The sequence below is a fragment of the Triticum urartu genome, chromosome 6, assembly GCF_003073215.2.
Source record: "Triticum urartu cultivar G1812 chromosome 6, Tu2.1, whole genome shotgun sequence".
Taxonomy (NCBI): Eukaryota; Viridiplantae; Streptophyta; class Magnoliopsida; order Poales; family Poaceae; genus Triticum; species Triticum urartu.
Window position 1 is genome coordinate 400,550,729 of NC_053027.1, and position 13,097 is coordinate 400,563,825.

At 44.5% G+C, this 13,097-nt stretch overlaps 1 pseudogene; it reads left to right on the forward strand.

Moving 5' to 3' along the window:
• The first annotated feature begins 2,268 nt into the window (after window positions 1-2,268).
• On the forward strand, window positions 2,269-5,167 carry LOC125513767 (annotated as a pseudogene).
• The last annotated feature ends 7,930 nt before the right edge of the window (window positions 5,168-13,097 follow it).

A 13,097-nucleotide genomic window follows, 5' to 3' on the forward strand; every position in this document is an offset into this window, starting at 1 on the left:
GTGCTAACGCTTCCGTTTTCGATCTACAAGGGTACGTAGATCACACTCTCCCCTCTCGTTGCTATGCATCACCATGATCTTGCGTGTGCGTAGGAAATTTTTTGAAATTACTACGTTCCCCAACAGATTTGAGCATCGGCGGCCACGGAGCTCCATGTGTCGTTGTGTTCCCTGCGAGAGAGAGGAAGCAAGGAGATGAGAGGGAGAGAGAGAAAGGAAGGGAAGGGAGAAGAGACATGGGCGCAGGGTGAGGGGGGCCGGCCTGATGCAGCGGGCGGTGGCTCCGGCGAGGTCGAGGTGGTTGGATCGAGAGGTGGGGATCATGGGATGGCCTGGTAGGATCTGGATCGCTCCCGAGGAAGGAGGAGACTTGTTCGAGCGCTTCTTTTGGGCTGGTGGGGAGACCGAGGAGAAGGTGGAGGCTCTGGTTGGTTCGCTGGTGATCCCGAGGGGAACCAGAGAGAGTGGCGGCGGAGGGATTCGGAGGATGGGACAGGATAGGCTAGGGTTTGATCTGATATTTATATCAGATGAGTTTAGGTTAGGGGCTAACTCGTCCCTTCGATCAAAATCGGACGGTTGGGAAAAATAGGCTAGGGAGCCCAAATAAGAAAACGGTGATGTTTTGTAGATGTTTGGGGATGATCCGGATCCAACGGTGACGACTGCTCGGGCCGGGTCCGGGACAATTTCGGGCGCGCACGTGAGCGGTTCGATGCACTGTGCAGAGAGGGTTTCGGACCGTGCGGTCGCATCGGACAACTCCGGAAGCGAAGAGGGGAAGGATTGCGGACTAGGTGGGCTGTGGCAAGACTGCGAGGGGGAGAAGAGAGAGAGGGCCCGGCATCTGTTTCCGGGGACCGAAAATGTCCGACGTTAGACCGACTATAATGTCGCTATAGTTTAACGGTTGGGCTATCAAACGAATTCCGAATGCGATGAAACTTGACAGGCGGTCTATCTACACTATAATAAGACCACACGTCAACTCTCATCCCATTCCGAGAACATTTTCTGGCCACTTATAAAATAATAAACCAGACATGCTGCGGGCGCGTGCAAGTGTGTCTGGGCTCAGAACGGACAGCGGAAGGAACGAGGAGACCGGGACGGATGCAAGTTTTGAAAAACATGATGATGCAATGCACATAATGATATGATGAAATGCAACACGCAAGCAAATGACATGGCAACGGCAGCGAATAACCGCAAGACACCTGGCACATCGGTCTCGGAGCGTTACAAACAAGTCATGTCATCTTCAGTCTGGGGTTTCGTGTTTGAATTGAATTTGAGTTCATGCAAGATGAAAGTTTGGGAAAGTCTTTTTATTTCCTCTCGTTTAACTTTCAAAAAGTTTCAATTCCCACTCAATTTCACACAATCAATCACACACGCAATCATAAGTTCATAACCACTGAATAAGTATAACATTTTAAAATTTAAAATTTTGGGATGTTACAATTATTTTCGCAGTTGTATGCAAGTTTTTTTTTCGAGAGTACGAAAGTCATCTCTATTATTAAAGGAAGGTTGGTAGCGTGGCCTCCACCTCCTCCCCCAGTTTTTTTTTCTCCGCGCCTCCCCCTTCACTTTGGTTTACTTTTTCTGATAATTTCAACAGATGCTCCATAAAATAAAACCAATGTAAATAAAGTAACTTGAAATAGAAATAAAAATTTGATAATTTCCAAAACAACGGCATTCATTAACTCAATCAAATCAAATAAAATTAATTATTACTAAAATCTCAACTCAATTAAAACTTTCCTTGCCTTCCCTACCCATAACCAAATCAAATAAAATCTTACCAAAAAATCTTAACTAAATCTAAACTATTCTTATCTTCTCTTACCCATACTCAAATAAATCTTATCAAAATTTGGAATACGATTAGTGTAGGTATAAGTCGGACATAATTGATGTTGAATCATTAGAATATTTATGTCCCTGTTGCAAGACACTGGCAAATAGCTAGGAAATATAGATTTGATGTGTTGCCAAGCCATATGTGGCATCAAAGCACGTGGAATTAATCTGCTAGATATGTGCATCCTTTTAGGAATGTGCAAGTCAACGTCTGGCAACAACCGGAAATGAATAAAACATGGATGGCAACGGCTAATAGATACAGCTAACCATGAGACGGAGCGTTTACCTGTGGGCGAAGAGATAACAACAACTTTAATTTAGCGAATGTCAAATGGAGAGGAAAGGGACACTACTGCCAGTAAGCAAGCAGCCGGAATCAGAAATCCCACGCCGCGCGCGCACACACACACATCTTTAAATATATATACACACCACGTTCGGAGGCCGATAGAAGTCCACAACTCGATCGAAAGCGGCCGCCATGGGAGCAGAGCCAGAGCTCGTCGACCCCGCCGTCGTCCTCGTGCCGTTCCCGGCGCAGGGCCACGTCACGCCGATGCTCCAGCTGGCGCGCGCGCTCGTCGCGCGGGGCGTCACGGCCACCGTCGCCGTGCCAGACTTCGTCCACCGCCGCATGGGTAGCGTCGACGTCGTCGGCGGCGTCGCGCTCGCGTCGATCCCAAGCGGCATCCCGGACGACGACGAAGAGCCACCGGGATTCGCCAGCATCGCGCACGCCATGGAGCACCACATGCCCGCGCACCTGGAGCAGATGCTAGCGCGGGGGGAGGCTCCTGGCGCCAGGGGTGCCGCGTGCCTCATCGTTGACGTCCTCGCGTCGTGGGCCGTCCCCGTGGCCTCCCGGTGCGGCGTGCCTGTCGTCGGGTTTTGGCCGGCGATGCTGGCGACTTTCGGCGTCGTGGCTGCCATCCCGGAGCTTCTTAGCAAGGGGTTCATCTCAGATTGCGGTATGCACCGATCTAACTATCCACGTCTCCTCCTCCTGGATCTTATTTCAACTACCAAGTATATATACCGTATTTTCACATGCATGATTAGCTTACGTTGCGCAGTGGCAATCACAAAATCACAAGGTTCTAGGAGATCCAATCCTACACATGGGTTCCGGGAACTATACATCTTGATGATATCTGTACTATTCTTACTTATATTTCTAGCAATAGCAAAAAAGTTAGTACACACATTAGTTGCGTCAATTAATCTGGATTGAAGGGAGTACTTACATTACATATGCATTAGCGTTTAGTGCATTGTAATCGTATGGTATTGATGATATGCTCGATGTACCAAAGGTAGACTGCTGCCTAGCTAGCTAGATGCCTAGATCCTACCAAATAGAGCTAAAGTGCTCACCGCGCGTCTTTGTTTATGTTAGGCGCTGTTAGTTCTACTTGTAATTAAGGTGGGTTGGCGATCAAGCATCTTTCTCACGGATAAAATAAGACTCGGCACATAAAACGGCATAACTTAAAAACCTGCCAAGACAACGATCGGTAGCATAGCATGAATTTAGCACGTCTGATTTGGGCCATTTTATTGATCAAGTAATAACATTACAAAGTCTGGCGAACCAACCCGTGGTTGGATGGTTAGAGAAACTGTGGTATCCTCAGCCTATCAGAGTTTAAGAAATTAATGCTCACATTTATTTCTGAATTTATTTTAGTATTTCCAGCAATGCGCATTTAGTGGGAGGAGACGTTTTCATCGACGACGAGGTGCCTACGGTGACTTTGTAAATTTCAAGATGATATGCCAGCTCAGTCTTTTGAAGGTGCTCATAGGGGTAGGGTGTGCGTGTGTGCGTTCATACGGATAAGTATATGCGCGTGTATATGAGCGTGTGTGTTTGTACTGTGTTTAAAAAAACATTACACAGTCTGAGTTGGGGCATTTCAAGCGCAGACTAACAAAGTTGACTTTAGCTTTAGGCCTTGAGCTATCAATCACCGAGTCAGCCTACGTTATCAGATAGCAGCACGTAGACGGTAGACGTGAACAAGAAATTGTTTCCCCGGTTTTATTTCATTTGTTTCTTCTTCACTAAAAAGGAAATTTTAATTCGGTACGCAGGCAGTCCCATTTCGACGGAAGGACTCAACAAAGATGAAGCGAAAGCAGACCTCCAGATCGCAAACAACCTCCGCATAGTACCCGAAGACTTGCAACTTGGCACCAAAGAGCTGCTGCCATGGCTCGTCGGCTGCGCTGCATCGCAGAGATCAAGATTCGCCTTCTGGCTCCAGATCCTACAGCGCGCCAAGAGCCTCCGCTGCCTCCTGGTCAACTCCTTCCCGGGCGAAGCCGCCGACGTAGTTTCCGGCCAGCACGGCGCACCACAGGACCTCCGAATTCTCCAGGTCGGACCACTGCTAACCGACGGACTGCTTGACGATCCGCACGAGTTGCCAGCAGAGAACCCTAGCATGTGGCAGGCAGATGGATCGTGCATGGATTGGCTTGACCAGCAACGTGCAGGGTCAGTGATCTACGTGTCTTTCGGGAGCTGGGTCGCGCCGATCGGGCCGGTGAAGATCAGCGAGCTGGCGCACGGCCTCGAGGCCACCGGGAGGCCTTTCCTGTGGGTTCTGAAGAACGATCCTTCGTGGCGAGCCGGCCTGCCCAGCGGGTACATGGAGACGGTGGCCGGCCGTGGCAAGGTCGTCTCCTGGGCGCCTCAGGGAGGCGTTCTTGCGCACGAGGCCGTCGGGTGCTACCTCACCCACTGCGGCTGGAACTCCACGCTCGAGGCGATACAGCACGGGGTCCGTCTCCTGTGCTACCCGGTCTCCGGTGACCAGTTTTCAACTCGGCCTTCATCGTTAAGATGTGGGAAATAGGGATCAGGCTCCGGAGCACTGGCAGAGGCGACGTGAAAGATTATATCGAGAGAATCTTGGAAGGAGAAGATGGAAGACGGTTGCAGGAGAAGATGAATGAGTTGAGGGAGAGGGTTGCGGTGGGTGAGGCGAGGTTTGTAGCCAAGAAGAACCTCAAGGCCTTTGTTGATGGAATTAAGAGAGATGACCTTGCTCCAGGGCATCTAGCCACATAATTAAGCTAGAAGAGTTCGACCCAATGCTTTATTTCTGTTGTCTCAGTGAATGCCGATTCAGCAAGGTTTATGCTGACATGATTTCTCAAGGGAACGAAATGCTTCATAGATCTAGCTAGATAAAATTATGCGCTTTGAGTAACATCGTATCCATATTTTCAATCAGTTTGCAACATGAACAATATTCAAAGAAGTTATATGATATACTAAATTTATTTATGGAAGCCACTCTTTATTGTTGTTGGAGTCTAAAGAGGAGGGGGGGGGGGGGGGGGGGTAGTGAGTACAAATTGACAAGGCTGACACATAAGTGTCATTTAGTAAATATTATTCAAAAGAGTATGGCGGCAAAAGACCGCGTACAAGGATATGTACATACGCACGTCCGTGCGTGAGGAGAAGTAGAGCCATCAAGAAAAGGCGACCACCTTATCACACTATTTATACAATCAAAGGTCTAAATAAAAGATAATGAGCTCGACTGTAGCAATAGAGTGAAGATCATGTGCTCTCAAGACATTGGTATTCCTACCGTCCCAAATTTTCCATGGGATAGTAAGTAATAAAGGGCCTAGCCAAATGGTCAAGACTACTAGGTGGTGGAGCATGCCAAAAGTCATGGATGTTGGGGTGATGAGAGTAATAACCATATGTTGTCCGATTCTGCCGGACTAGAGGTAGGAGATGAAGAGGTGTGAGGTATCCTCTATGTGACAGAGATACCATGGGCATTCCTGGTTGGTGGTAATATGCTTGTGGGCGAGGTTGGCCCGAATGTTAAGGCGGTTACGGAATAGAAGCCATGCAAACAACTTGACCTTGTTGGATACTTGTGTACCCCAAGTGATTCCCGCATTTGTGTCTTTTTCTGGTTCCCATGGAGTGAGGTTGTAGGCATGTTTGGTACATAAGTCATTGCTTCCATTGAGGGAGTGGACATCATGTTCCTGTAAGGGCACAGGGATGGGGTTTTTTAACGTTAGAAAATCGTTGCTCTGTATTTAGTCAACATATTCAGCCGTCTTATTAGGCCCAACTAATTCCTATGTTAGAAGATGTCACGTGAATATTTCTCTATGCGGACACATGTAAGATCCCCCTCTCTTGTTGACTCAGGCCTTACTTGGTACTTGGGACCTTGAAAATTGGCCGCCAGCCTTATAAGTCCCCTCTCAGGGAGTGACTTTCCCCTTGGGTTGATCTAAAAAAGACTGGGACTAAGGTTATATGCCAATAAGGGGGCTTATATAAACTAGAGATACTTGAAAAATGATCAAACATACCGTTGATGTGGTAGTTAGGGGGTGTATATGAGATCATTGTTGGTGGTAGACTAAGGAAGAAAAGTGATAGATGATCCATGATGAATTAGCCCCATCATTCCTCCAGCTTGTACATTTCTATCTTTGTGGGGCCTTTCTCTTACATTGACTTTTTATTCCTACACCCTATTTTGAAGGAAATATGCCCTAGAGGCAATAATAAAGTTGTTATTTATATTTCCTTATATCATGATTAATGTTTATTATTCATGCTAGAATTGTATTAACCGGAAACTTAGTACATGTGTGAATACATAGACAAACAGAGTGTCCCTAGTATGCCTCTACTTGACTAGCTCGTTAATCAATGATGGTTAAGTTTCCTAGCCATACACATGTGTTGTCATTTGATGAACGGGATCACATCATTAGAGAATGATGTGATGGACAAGACCCATCTATTAGCTTAGCACTATGATCGTTTAGTTTATTGCTATTGCTTTCTTCATGACTTATACGTGTTCCTCAGACTATGAGATTATGCAACTCCTGAATACCAGATGAACACCTTGTGTGCTATCAAATCTCACAACGCAACTGGGTGATTATAAAGATGCTCTACAGGTGTCTTCGATGGTGTTTGTTGAGTTGGCATAGATCAAGATTAGGATTTGTTACTCCGTGTATCGGAGAGGTATCGCTGGGCCCTCTCGGTAATGCTCATCACTATAAGCCTTGCAAGCAATGCAACTAATGAGTTAGTTGCGGGATGATGCATTACGGAACAAGTAAAGAGACTTGCTAGTAACGAGATTGAACTAGGTATGATGGTACCGACGATCGAATCTCGGGCAAGAAACATACCGATGACAAAGGGAACAACGTATGTTGTTATGCGGTTTGACCGATAAAGATCTTCGTAGAATATGTAGGAGCCAATATGAGCATCCAGGTTCTGCTATTGGTTATTGACCGGAGATGTGTCTCGGTCATGTCTACATAGTTCTCGAACCCGTAGGGTCCGCACGCTTAACGTTCGATGACGATTTATATTATGAGTTATGTGATTTGATGACCGAAGTTTGTTCGGAGACTCGGATGAGATCACAGACATGATGAGGAGTCTCGAAATGGTCGAGAGGTAAAGATTCATATATTTGAAGGCTATATTCGGACATCGGAAAGATTCCGAGTGTTTCGGATATTTTTCGGAGAACCGGGGAGTTACGGGAATTCACCGGGGGAAGTATTGGGCTTTATTGGGCTTTAGTGGAAAGGAGAGAAGGGCCACAAGGGGAGGCAGCGCACCACCCATGGGCTGGTCTGAATTGGACTAGGAGGGGGCGGTGCCCCCCTCTTTCCTTCTCCCTCTCCCTCTCCTTCCTTCTTCTCCTACTTGGACTAGGAAAGGGGGAAACCTACTCCTACTAGGAGTAGGAATCCCCCCTTTGGTCGTGACCCTTGAGGCTGGCCCTCCTCCTCCTCCCCTCCTTTATATACGGGGAGGGGGCACCCATAGACACACAAGTTGATTTCTAAGCCGTGTGCGCCTCCACAGATTTCCACCTCGGTCATATTGTCGTAGTGCTTAGGCAAAGCCCTGCGTCGGTAACTTCATCATCACCGTCAACACCCTATCGTGCTGACAAAACTCCCCCTCAGCCTCAGCCGGATCTAGAGTTCGAGGGACGTCACCGAGCTGAACGTGTGCAAATCACGAAGGTGTCGTGCGTTCGGTACTTGATCGGTTGGATCGCGAAGACGTTCGATTACATCAGCCGCATTACTCAACGCTTTCGCTTTCGGTCTACGAGGGTACATAGACACACTCTCCCCTCTCGTTGCTATGCATCTCCTAGATAGATCTTGCGTGATCGTAGGAATTTTTTTAAAATACTGCGTTCCCCAACAGTGGCTTCAGAGCCAGGTCTATGTGTAGATGTTATATGCACGAGTAGAACACAAAGGAGTTGTGGGCGTGGGTATATACATATTGCTTGCCATCACTAGTTGTTTCTTGATTCGGCGGTATTGTTGGATGAAGCGGCCCGGACCGACATTACATGACCGCGTTCATGAGACTGGTTCTACCGACGTGCTTTGCACACAGGTGGCTAGCGGGTGTGAGTTTCTCCAACTTTAGTTGAATCAGATTCAAGGAACAGGGGTCTTTCTGAAGATAAAAAAGAAATCACTATACCGTGTTGTGGTTTTTGATGCGTAGGTAAGAACGGTTCTTGCTAAGCCCGTAGCAGCCACGTAAAACTTGCAACAACAAAGTAGAGGACGTCTAACTTGTTTTTGCAGGGCATGTTGTGATGTGATATTGTCAAGGCATGATTATATAAATTGTTGTATGAGATGATCATGTTTTGTAACACAGTTATCGGCAACTGGCAGGAGCCGTATGGTTGTCGCTTTATTGTATGAATTGCAATCGCCATGTAGTCTCTTTACTTTATCACTAAGCGGTAGCAATAGTCGTGGAAGCAATAGTTGGCGAGACGACAACGATGCTACAATGGAGATCAAGGTGTCAAGCCGGTGACGATGGTGATCATGACAGTGCTTTCGAGATGGACATCAAAGGCACAAGATGATGACGGCCATATCATATCACTTATATTGATTGCATGTGATGTTTATCCTTTATGCATCTTATTTTTCTTAGTACGGCGGTAGCATTATAAGATGATCTCTCATTAAATTTCAAGGTATAAGTGTTCTCCCTAAGTATGCACCGTTGCTACAGTTCGTCGTGCCGAGACACCACGTGATGATCGGGTGTGATAAGCTCTATGTTCACATACAACGGGTGCAAGCCAGTTTTGCACAAGCAAAATACTCGGGTTAAACTTGACGAGCCTAGCATATGCAGATATGGCCTCGGAACACTAAGACCGAAAGGTCGAGTGTGAATCATATAGTAGATATGATCAACATAGTGATGTTCACCATTGAAAACTACCCCATCTCACGTGATGATCGGACATGGTTTAGTTGATATGGATCACGTGATCACTTAGATGATTAGAGGGATGTCTATCTAAGTGGGATTTCTTAAGTAATATGATTAATTGAACTTAAATTCATCATGAACTTGGTCCTAATAGTATTTGCATATCTATGTTGTAGATCAATTGCTCGCGTATAGCTTCCCCGTTTTATTTATGATATGTTCCTAGAGAAAACTATGTTGAAAGATGTTAGTAGCAATGATGCGGACTAGCTCCGTGATCTGAGTATTATCTTCATTGCTGCACAGAAGAATTATGTCCATGATGCACCGCTTGGTGACAGACCTATTGCAGGAGCAGTTGCAGACGTTATGAACGTTTGGCAAGCTCGGTATGATGACTACTTGATAGTTTAGTGCGCCATGCTTTACGGCCTAGAACCGGGACTTCAAAAACATTTTGAATGCCACGGAGCATATAAGATGTTCCAAGAGCTGAAATTGGTATTTCAGACTCATGCCCGAGTCGAGAGGTATGAGACCTCTGACAAGTACTTTGCCTACAAGATGGAGGAGAATAGCTCAACCAGTTAGCATGTACTCAGAATGTCTGAGTACTACAATCGCTTGAATCAAGTGGGAGTTAATCTTCCAGATAAGATAGTGATTGACAGAGTTCTCTAGTGACTATCACCAAGTTACAGGAACTTCGTGATGAACTATAATATGCAAGGGATGGCAAAAACGATCCCCGAGCTCTTCGTGATGCTGGAATCAACGAAGGTAGAAATCAAAAAAAGCATCAAATGTTGATGGTTGACAAGACCACTAGTTTCAAGTAAAGGACAAGGGAAATAAAGGGAACTTCAATAAGAATGGAAGCAAGTTGTCACTCCCATGAAGAAGCCCAAAGCTAGACTCAAGCCTGAAACTGAGTGCTTCTGCAAAATAAATGGTCACTGGAAGCGGAACAGCCCCAAATACTTGGCGGATAAGAAGGATGGCAAAGTGAATAAAAGTATGTATGATATACATGTTATTAATGTGTACTTTACTAGTGTTCATAGTAGCCCCTGGGTATTTGACACTGGTTCAGTTGCTATGATTAGTAACTTGAAACAGGAGTTACAAAATGAACAGAGACTAGTTGAGGGCGAGGTGACGATGTGTGTTGGAAGTGATTCCAAGGTTGATAAGATCACCATCGCACATTCCCTTTACCTTCGGGATTAGTGTTGAACCTAAAATAAATGTTATTTGGTGTTTGCGTTGAGCATAATATGATTGGATCATGTTTATTGCAATACGATTATTCATTTAAGTCAAAGAATAATTGTTATTATGCTTACATGAATAAAACCTTCTGTGGTCATACACCCAAGGTGAATGGTTTATTGATTCTCTATTGTAGTGATACACATATTCATAATATTGAAGCCAAAATATGCAAGGTTAATAATGATAGTGCAACTTATTGGTGGCACTACCGTTTTGGTTATATTGGTGTAAAGCGCATGAAGAAACTCCATGCTTATGGGCTTTTGGAATCACTTGATTATGAATCACCTGATGCTTGTGAACCATGCCTCATAGGCAAGATGACTAAGACTCTGTTCTTTGGAACAATGGAGCGAGCAATAGACTTATTAAAAATAATACATACTGATGTATGCGATCCAATGAGTGTTGAGGCTCGCGGGGTATCGTTATTTTCTGACCTTCACAGCTGATTTGAGTAGATATGAGTGTATGTACTTAATGAAACACAAGTCTGAAACATTTGAAAAGTTCAAGGAATTTCAGAGTGAAGTGGAGAATCGTCGTAACAAGAAAATAAAGTTTCTACGATTTCATCGCGGAGACGAAATATTTGAGTTCCGAGTTTGGCCTTCAGTTAAAACAATGTCGAATAGTTTCGCAACTCACTCAACTTGGAACACCACAACGTAATGGTGTGTCCAAACGTCGTAACCGTACTTTATTAGATATGGTGCGATCTATGATGTCTCTTATCGATTTACCACTATCGTTTTGAGGTTATGCATTAGAGACAGCTGCACTCACGTTAAATAGGGCACCGTCTAAAAATCCATTGAGATGACACCATATGAACTGTGGTTTAGCAAGAAACCTAAGCTGTCATTTCTTAAAGTTTGGGGTTGCGATGCTTATGTGAAAAAGTTTCAGGCTGATAAGCTCAAACCCAAATCGGAGAAATGCGTCTTCATAGGATACCCAAAGGAAACTGTTGGGTACACCTTCTATCACAGATCCGAAGGCAAGTTATTTGTTGCTAAGAATGGATCCTTTCTAGAGAAGGAGTTTCTCTCGAAAGAAGTGAGTGGGAGGAAAGTAAAACTTGATGAGGTAACTGTACCTTCTCCTTTATTGGAAAGTAGTTCATCACAGAAATCAGTTCCAGTGATTCCTACACCAATTAGTGAGGAAGCTAATGATGATGATCATGAAACTTCTGATCAAGTTACTACCGAACCTCATAGGTCAACCAAAGTTAGATCCGCACCAGAGTGGTACAGTAATCCTATTCTGGAAGTCATGTTACTAGACCATGATGAACCTACGAACTATGTGGAAGCGATGATGAGCCTAGATTCCGCAAAATGGCTTAAGGCCATGAAATCTGAGATGGGATCCATGTATGAGAACAAAGTATGGATTTTGATTGACTTGCTTGATGATCGGTGAGCCATTCAGAATAAATAGATCTTCAAGAGGAAGACGGACGATGATAGTAGTGTTACTATCTACAAAGCTCGAATTGTCGCAAAAAGGTTTTCGACAAGTTAAAGGTGTTGACTATAATGAGATTTTCTCACTCGTATCGATGCTTAAAAGTCTGTCCGAATCATATTAGCAGTTGCCGCATTTTATGAAATCTGGCAAATGGATATCAAAACTACATTCCTTAATGGATTTATTAAAGAAGAGTCGTATATGATGCAACCAGAAGGTTTTGTTAATCCTAAAGGTGCTAACAAAATGTGCAAGCTCCAGCGATCCACCTATGGACTGGTGCAGGCATCTCGGAGTTGGAATATACGCTTTGATGAGTTGATCAAAGCATATAGTGTTATACAGACTTGCGGTGAAGCATGTATTTACAAGAAAGTGAGTGGGAGCTCTGTAGCATTTCTGATATTATATGTGGATGACATATTGTTGATCGGAAATGATACTTGATTTCTAGATAGCATAAAAGGATACTTGAATAAGAATTTTTCAATGAAAGATCTCGGTGAAGCTGCTTACATATTGGGCATCAAGGTCTATAGAGATAGATCAAGACGCTTGATAATTTTTTCAATGAGTACATACCTTGACAAGTTTTTGAAGTAGTTCAAAATTGAACAGTCAAAGGAGTTCTTGCCTGGGTTGCAAGGTGTGAAGTTGAGTAAAGACTCAAAACCCGACATGGCAGAAAATAGAAAGAGAATGAAAAGTCATTCCCTATGCCTCGGACATAGGTTCTATAAAGTATGTTATGCTGTGTACCAGACCTATTGTATACCTTAGCATGATTTTGGCAAGGGAGTACAATAGTGATCTAGGAGTAGATCACTGGACAGCGGTCAAAATTATCCTTAGAGGACTAAGGAAATATTTCTCGGTTATGGGGGTGATAAAAGAGTTCATCGTAAAGAGTTACGTTGATGCAAGCTTTTGACACCGATCTAGATGACTCTAAGTCTCGATCTAAATACATATTGAAAGTGGGAGCAATTAGGTAGATTAGCTCCGTGCAGAGTATTGTAGACATAGAAATTTGTGAAATACATATGGATCTGAATGTTGCAGACCCGTAGACTAAACTTCTCTCACAAGCAAAACATGATCACTCTTTGGGTTTCAATCACATAGCGATGTGAACTAGATTACTGACTCTGGTAAACCCTTTGGGTATTAGTCACAT